The 7,500-nt window shown below is 45.3% G+C and overlaps 1 protein-coding gene across 1 annotated transcript in view; it reads left to right on the top strand.

Moving 5' to 3' along the window:
• Positions 1 to 7,500, top strand: part of LOC137650115 (discoidin domain-containing receptor tyrosine kinase B-like) — a 436,271-nt gene that overhangs the window by 358,317 nt on the left and 70,454 nt on the right.

The raw sequence follows: 7,500 nt of genomic DNA, 5'->3' as shown, positions 1-7,500 counted from the left end.
AACGAGATCATGATGAGGGGTAGATGGAGATGGTTTGGGCATGATCTTCGCACTCCCCAAGAGAGATTAGTTCACCAAATGTTCAGCTGGGTTCCACAAGGCACTAGAAGAATTGGAAGACCCAGGCCTACCTGGCTGAGAGCCATGAAACGCAAGGTGGGAGGTGATGAATGGAGAAGTATTGAATTAAAGCTCAAGATAGAGACCACTTGTGAAATCTAACCGAGGCCCTTTGCGTCAATAGGCGTAGGAGGAGATTATGATGACTGTCAGTTCATGGTAGAGACAAGCTGACAAGATAATCCATTAGACAAGTTAAAACCTAACCTAACCTAACCTTAAACTGATAGAGCGAAACATATTCCGACTTCTAGCCATTAAACTATGTAATTACATTTCAGGGTATCAGAAACACAAAGAGATGTTAGACAGACAGACAGACAAGCTGACAGGGTAGGAAAAATATTGAGAGAGTGAGAGAGAGATAGAGAGAGAGACTGACTTATAGACTTCCTTGAGAGAGACGGATAGAGAGAGAGATGAAGGAGAATGAGTCTGCGTCTAAGGACAATTCTGACTATCGGGGTTGTCCTCGATAGAGCATCTGCCATCACGTTGCGGAATCCTTGAAGGTGAACTGCTGAGAGGTGCCATCTCTTCTTTTCCGCAAAGCGGAAGATGGGCAGAAACACTTGGTTGAGTTGGGGCGATCTTGAGCCCTGACGGTTGAGACATCTGACCACAACGGCGCTGTCCAGGGTTAGACGGATGTGGGACGAGGGTCGAGGAGACAGCCTTTTCAGAGAGAGAAGGACCGCCATGGCCTCTAAGAAGTTGATGTGGAACGTCTTGAATAGGGAAGACCATGTTCCTTGAACTTGTCGTTGAGGGGAGTGACCCCCCCATCCTTCTAGCGATGCATCCGTGTGGATAACGACCGACGGAGGTGGAGGTTGAAGGGGAACTGATCTCTTCAGGTTCTTTGCCTCCGACCATGGCTTTAGGAGTAAGCGAAGCCTGGTTGGCGGAGGTCTCTTGAGATCTCTTCGAGCAATGGTTGCATATCTTCTCCAGACTCCCGAAGCATCCTTTAGCTGTGCTCGTAGCACTGGGTCTGTCACTGAAGCGAACTGGAGGGAGCCGAGCACCTGCTCCTGTTGACGTCTTGAAATCCGTTTGGATTTTAGGAGTCTCTTGACAGATCCTGCTATTTCCTTCCTTTTCTTCGGAGGGATGGAAAGACGGTGTGACTGAAGGTTCCAATGGATTCCTAGCCATTGAAACTTCTGAGCTGGAGAAAGTTGAGACTTCTTGGTGTTGATTTTGAAACCCAGATGTTCCAGGAATTGGGTCACTTTTCTTGAAGCTTGCAAGCATTCTTCTGAGGATGCAGCCCATACCAGCCAATCGTCCAGGTAAGCCATCACCGGGACGCCTTGAAGGCGTAGCTGTTGGACGATCGTGTCTGCGAGCTTTGTGAAGATCCTTGGAGCTATGTTGAGTCCAAAGGGCATGGCTCTGTCTGAAGGCATATTGCCTTCTTTGAAGCCTGAATCCTAGGTAGGAGGAGGACTGGCAATTCATTGGAATGTGCCAGTAGGCGTCTGCCAAGTCTATCGAGACTGTGAATGCCTTTTGGGGCAGTAGGGCTCTGATGTGCTGAAGAGTTAGCATCTTGAATTTGTTGCTCACGATGAACTTGTTGAGAGGGGACAAGTCCAGAATGACTGAGTTTGTCGGAGTCCTTCTTGGAAACACAGAACAGTCTTCCCTGGAACCTGGTGGACTTCACTCTCTTGATCACCTTCTTGTTCAAGAGTTCTTGGACGTATTCTTCCAGGACGGGGGTGGAGTGTTGGAAGAATTGGTGGAAGGTTGGAGGTGGTGAAACCCAGCCCCACCCTAGTCCGTTCTTGATGATGCTGTGAGCCCAAGGATCGAAGGTCCAACGATCCTGGAAGAGTCGGAGTCTTCCTCCCACCGGAAGCATTTCATTGCTTCTGGTTTCCCGAGGGTTTGCCACCTCGGCCGCCTGCTCCCCTCCCCCCTCTCCCTCTGGAAGGGCATCGAGAGGAGTCTCTGCCAGAGCCTCTACCTTTGGGACGAAAGGTAGTGGATTGCCTTTCATAGGCAGGGGTAAAAACTGGTGACTGGGCCACCACCGGCTGAGGGACCAACTGAAAGGTCTGTTGGGGCTGAGCCACCAACTGGGGAGTAGCGGGTGCCGGAAACTAGCGCTTAGCCTGTCGCTGCTGAGGTCTAGGCTTGTGAGACTTCTTCTTAGGCTGGCGGCCCTCATCCTGAGAAGATTTCCTCTTTCTTGACATGCCCCACTTGTTGAGAAGGTTCTGGTTCTCGGTGGCGGCTCTGTCATACTATGTCTTTCACGAGATCATCGGGGAGGAGGTTTTCCCCCAAATGTTGGAGGAGATCAGTTTCTGGGGTTCGTGTTCGACGGTAGCATCCGTAAACACGAATTCCCTGCAGACTCGCCGAGCCCTGATGAAGCTGTAAAAGTCTTTCGTCAGGGTAGCGAGATGGGTCTCAGCTAAGACCATATACATATCTGGGGTCCGAATGTCCCCGGCCATTGTTTCCAATTGCACTTGGAGAGAAAGGGAGGCGGCCAGTCTCTCTTTCGTATCCAGCTCCCGACGCAGAAGGTATTCGGAGAGCTTAGGGAGGTTCTCGTTAAACTGACGTCCTGCTACGTCAGCCTCCAACTTTCCTACCGAGAAAGTTAACTGGATGTCTTTCCAGTTCTTGTCGTCAGGGAGTAGGGCGAGAGAGAGGGGTCTACATTCCTGCAATGTAGGGCAAGGTTTCCCCTCCTCCACCGCCTTCAACACTGCCAGCAAGGACTTTTCGGAAAAGGGGAAGACCATGTTTCTTGCTAAGGGCCGGCACCTTGGAGTTGGTGTAGCCCTTGCTCTTAAGGTTTCCGGCCAAAAGAGATTGAGTCTTAGCATGGTCAAAGACTATTATTATTATTATTATTACGATCCAAGCTACAACCCTAATTGGAAAAGCAAGATGCTATAAGCCCAGGGGCTCCAATAGGGAAAAATAGCCCAGTGAGGAAAGGAAATAAGGAAATAAATAACTGAAGAGAACAAATTAACAATAAATCATTCTAAAAAAAGTAACAACGTCATAACAGATATGTCATATATAAACTACTAACAACGTCAAAAACAAATATGTCATATATAAACTATAAAAAGACTCATGTCCGCCTGGTCAACAAAAAAGCATTTGCTCCCACTTTGAACTTTTGAAGTTCTACTGATTCAACCACCCGATTAGGAAGATCATTCCACAACTTGGTAACAGCTGGAATAAAACTTCTAGAGTATTGGGTAGTATTGAGTCTTATGATGGAAAAGGCTTGGCTATTAGAATTAACTGCCTGCCTAGTATTACGAACAGGATAGAATTGTCCAGGGAGATCTGAATGTAAAGGATGGTCAGAGTTATGAAAAATCTTATGCAACATGCATAATGAACTAATTGAACGACGGTGCCAGAGATTAATATCTAGATCAGGAATAAGAAATTTAATAGACCGTAAGTTTCTGTCCAACAAATTAAGATGAGAATCAGCAGCTGAAGACCAGACAGGAGAACAATACTCAAAACAAGGTAGAATAAAAGAATTAAAACACTTCTTCAGAATAGATTGATCACCGAATATCTTAAAAGACTTTCTCAATAAGCCAATTTTTTGTGCAATTGAAGAAGACACAGACCTTATATGTTTCTCAAAAGTAAATTTGCTATCGAGAAACACACCTAAAATTTTGAAAGAGTCATACAAATTTAAAGAAACATTATCGATACTGAGATCCGGATGTTGAGGAGCCACTGTCCATGACCTACTTACAATCATACTTTGAGTTTTGTTAGGATTCAACTTCATACCCCATAACTTGCACCATGCACTAATTTTAGCTAAATCTCTATTAAGGGATTCACCAACCCTAGATCTACATTCAGGGGATGGAATTGATGCAAAGAGAGTAGCATCATCTGCATATGCAACAAGCTTATTTTCTAAGCCAAACCACATGTCATGTGTATATAGTATGAAAAGTAATGGGCCAAGAACACTACCCTGTGGAACACCGGATATCACATTCCTATACTCACTATGGTGCCCATCAACAACTACTCTTTGAGATCTACTACTTAAAAAATCAATAATAATGCTAAGAAACGACCCACCCACTCCCAACTGTTTCAGTTTGAAAACAAGGGCCTCATGATTAACACGGTCAAAGGCAGCACTAAAATCAAGGCCAATCATACGAACTTCCCGACCACAATCAAGGGATTTCTGTACAGCATTGGAGATTGTAAGAAGGGCATCACATGCTCCAAGGCCTTTACGAAAACCAAATTGCAAACTAGGGAATAGATGATTACCTTCAGCAAACCTATTAAGACGTTTTGCCAGAAGACGTTCAAAAACTTTAGATAATATGGGAGTTATGGAAATTGGGCGGTAATCAGAGGGACTTGAGCTACCACAAACACATTTACATAGAGGAGTAACATTACCAATTCTCCAACAAGTGCTAAAAGCTCCTCTTCTTGCTAACTTGCGCAAAATAACAGATAACTTTGGAGCTAAGAAATCTGCTGTCTTTATAAAAAACAAAGGAAAAATACCATTTGGGTCTACACCTCCATAAGCATCAAGGTCCATCAACAGAGCTTTAATCTCACGAGATCGAAAAGCTAAACTAGTTAGTTTAGCCTCAGGAAAACAGGAATGAGGAAGTTCAAGTTTTTCATTACTCTGTTTACTGTCAAAAACATCAGCCAAAAGGGTTGCCTTTTCCTTTGGACAGTGAGTGACTGAGCCATCTGGTTTAAGTAAAGGAGGAACTGTTGCATCTACACCAAAGAGTGCAGATTTAAGGGTAGACCACCATTTATGTTCCTGAGTTGTACCAGAGAGGGTTTCTTTTATGATTAAATTGTACTCCTTTTCAGTTGAGGCATAAATTCTCTGAGCAAAAGCTCGAAGCTGAGTATAGTTGTTCCAGGTCAAATCTGATCTGTTACCCTTCCAAAGGTGATAGGCCTCCTGCTTCTCCAAATAAGCACGTCTACAGTCATCATTGAACCACGGTTTGTCCTTCATTCGGTACCTTAGCACACGAGAAGGGATACGCCTATCAATTATGTTGACTATATTCTCATTCAAAGAGACAACAGGATCTACACTATTATATAATTGTGACCAATTCAAGGACAAAAGATCATGCAAAATCCCATTCCAGTCTGCTTGGGATTTCATATAAATTTTACAGGAATATGATATATCAGGGACAGGCTGCTCAGTCTTCACTAATAATGAAATCAAGGCATGATCAGAAGTCCCGACTGGAGAACCAACCTTACTAGTTATAACGCCAGGGGAGTCAGTGTATACGAGGTCCAAGCAATTACCAGACCTGTGAGTAGCTTCATATATGATTTGCTCACAGCCTGATTCAGAGGCAAAGTCTAAAGCTCTTAAGCCATGGCGATCGGTAGGAGAGATAGAACTTAACCACTCCCTATGGTGAGCATTAAAATCACCAACAAAGACAAAAGAAGCCTTTCTATCATCTTCTTGTATCTTAGCCATAATGGTAAGAAGACAATCGAAGATAGAATCATCCATGTCTGGATTCCGGTAGATCGAACACAAATAAAAGTTGTTATGCCTGCCACAAACTTTTATTACCTGAATCTCATGACATCCACATTGATAGCAGGACTTATGAGAAGCAGGGTACTCGGTCCTAATATACACCGCCATTCCCCTGGCCCTAGGAATGGCATCACGTTTCAGCATTATTGGCTTCTTGAAACCAGTTATAAGGAGCTCAGATGAGTGCCTCATATTAGAAACCAAAGTTTCTGAGCACAAAAGAATATCATACTGTCTGGACGCAACTGTAAGGTCTTGGATATTTGCATGAAGACCACGAATATTGCAATACAGAAGACGACATTGACGAAATCTAGGACGTACTGGTCCCGGATTTTGCTCAATGTCTCCAGACAGCATAAGAATTAATAGAAATAAAAAAGAGACATCATACTTAAAAACTAGATTAACAAGAATTATAACAAAAACAATATGTACAGAATAATAAAAAAAGTGATTGATGATACCCATAGACTATAATAAAAAGTCGGAAAAACTGGTCAACATGGAGGAGCCGATACACCATGACCTCCTTAGGCTCGGTTTCCTCCTTGGAAACTGTCTCGGACTTGAGACGGATGTAACAGTCCGGGTACGCCTCAAAACTAGGCCAAAACTCCACCTCTTCAAGGGGGACAGCGCCTAGCTTGTCATTGACGAAGATTCATCCACTAGTGATTGGCATGTGCTTGGCATGCCTCCAGGGGTTGGTTACTGAGGAAGGGGGAAGATCCTTGATGTTGATCTTCCTGACCGACTGTTTCGACAGACGGAGAATCTACCTCTTGAGGTCTTCTTGTCCTCTTCGGTACCTCTCATCCAGGAGGGCCACTAGGGCCTGGATACTGTCCTGGTTCTTCAGAAGCGACAGAGTAGGAGTCGAGGAAATAGAGGGGATGGGTTCCGTTACGGCAACAGAAGTGACAGAGGGGGTGCGGGCGACCTCACCCTCGGAGTCCGGAACCTCCACCTGCTCCTCCTCTTCTTGACCCTCGGCCATCAGGGTTCTTTCGGTGGTGTCTGATATCTCCGACATCTGTTCCACCTCGTCAAGGTGGAAGTCTTGCAGTGCGTCTGAAACGTCAGATTCCACCGTCAGCTGGATGCAGGGGATCTCGGCCTTGGGGATGACAGCATCCGCAGATGCCTTTGTGAAGAGCAAAGCTCTCGTCTTCTCACTCGGCAGATAGGGCCCCGTGGCGTTCTTCTGGAAACCACGCACCCATTTGCGCAGTTTCTCTCAGGCAACGTCCCTGGCCTCCGCAGAGGGAGGGTCCTCGAACGCTTCGTGGAGCAGGTCCTTGCAGACAGTGGAGACCTGCGGGTCCCAATACCAAAGAGTCCCCTTGGTGATAGAACAGCTGGCGTGGGTTCGGCACGCCATGTGGCCGTAGAAGTTCGGACGCCGAACGTTGCAGAAGGCGCTCTCACACCGGACATACTCCTCCTGTAAAAGAAAAGGGGAATGAGTCTGTGGAAGTCATATACAATGACTTAAAAGTAAATACTTAAAGTAATCTTAGATTAGCATTAAAGTTATTTACCTTAATATAAGATACCTTTTCCTGTGTAAGCTTAGGATAGTAAGCTGGAAAAGAAGCAGAAAAGACACATACATGTGCATCCCGCCCAGCCAATTGCCGTGACCCCACACCGAGACTAATTCTAGGGGCTCTTAAAGAGACTAAGAGATGGAAGAGATATCCACAATGGATTAAGCACAGCTTAGGCTTCCTCTGGAGAATTGGTCATGGTGAGAAGGGGGGAAACAGAGTTCATTCAGTTTAGGATAAGAA

The sequence above is a fragment of the Palaemon carinicauda genome, chromosome 11 (genome assembly GCF_036898095.1).
Source record: "Palaemon carinicauda isolate YSFRI2023 chromosome 11, ASM3689809v2, whole genome shotgun sequence".
NCBI classification, from domain to species: Eukaryota; Metazoa; Arthropoda; class Malacostraca; order Decapoda; family Palaemonidae; genus Palaemon; species Palaemon carinicauda.
This window is presented reverse-complemented; position numbering and strand designations above follow the sequence as displayed.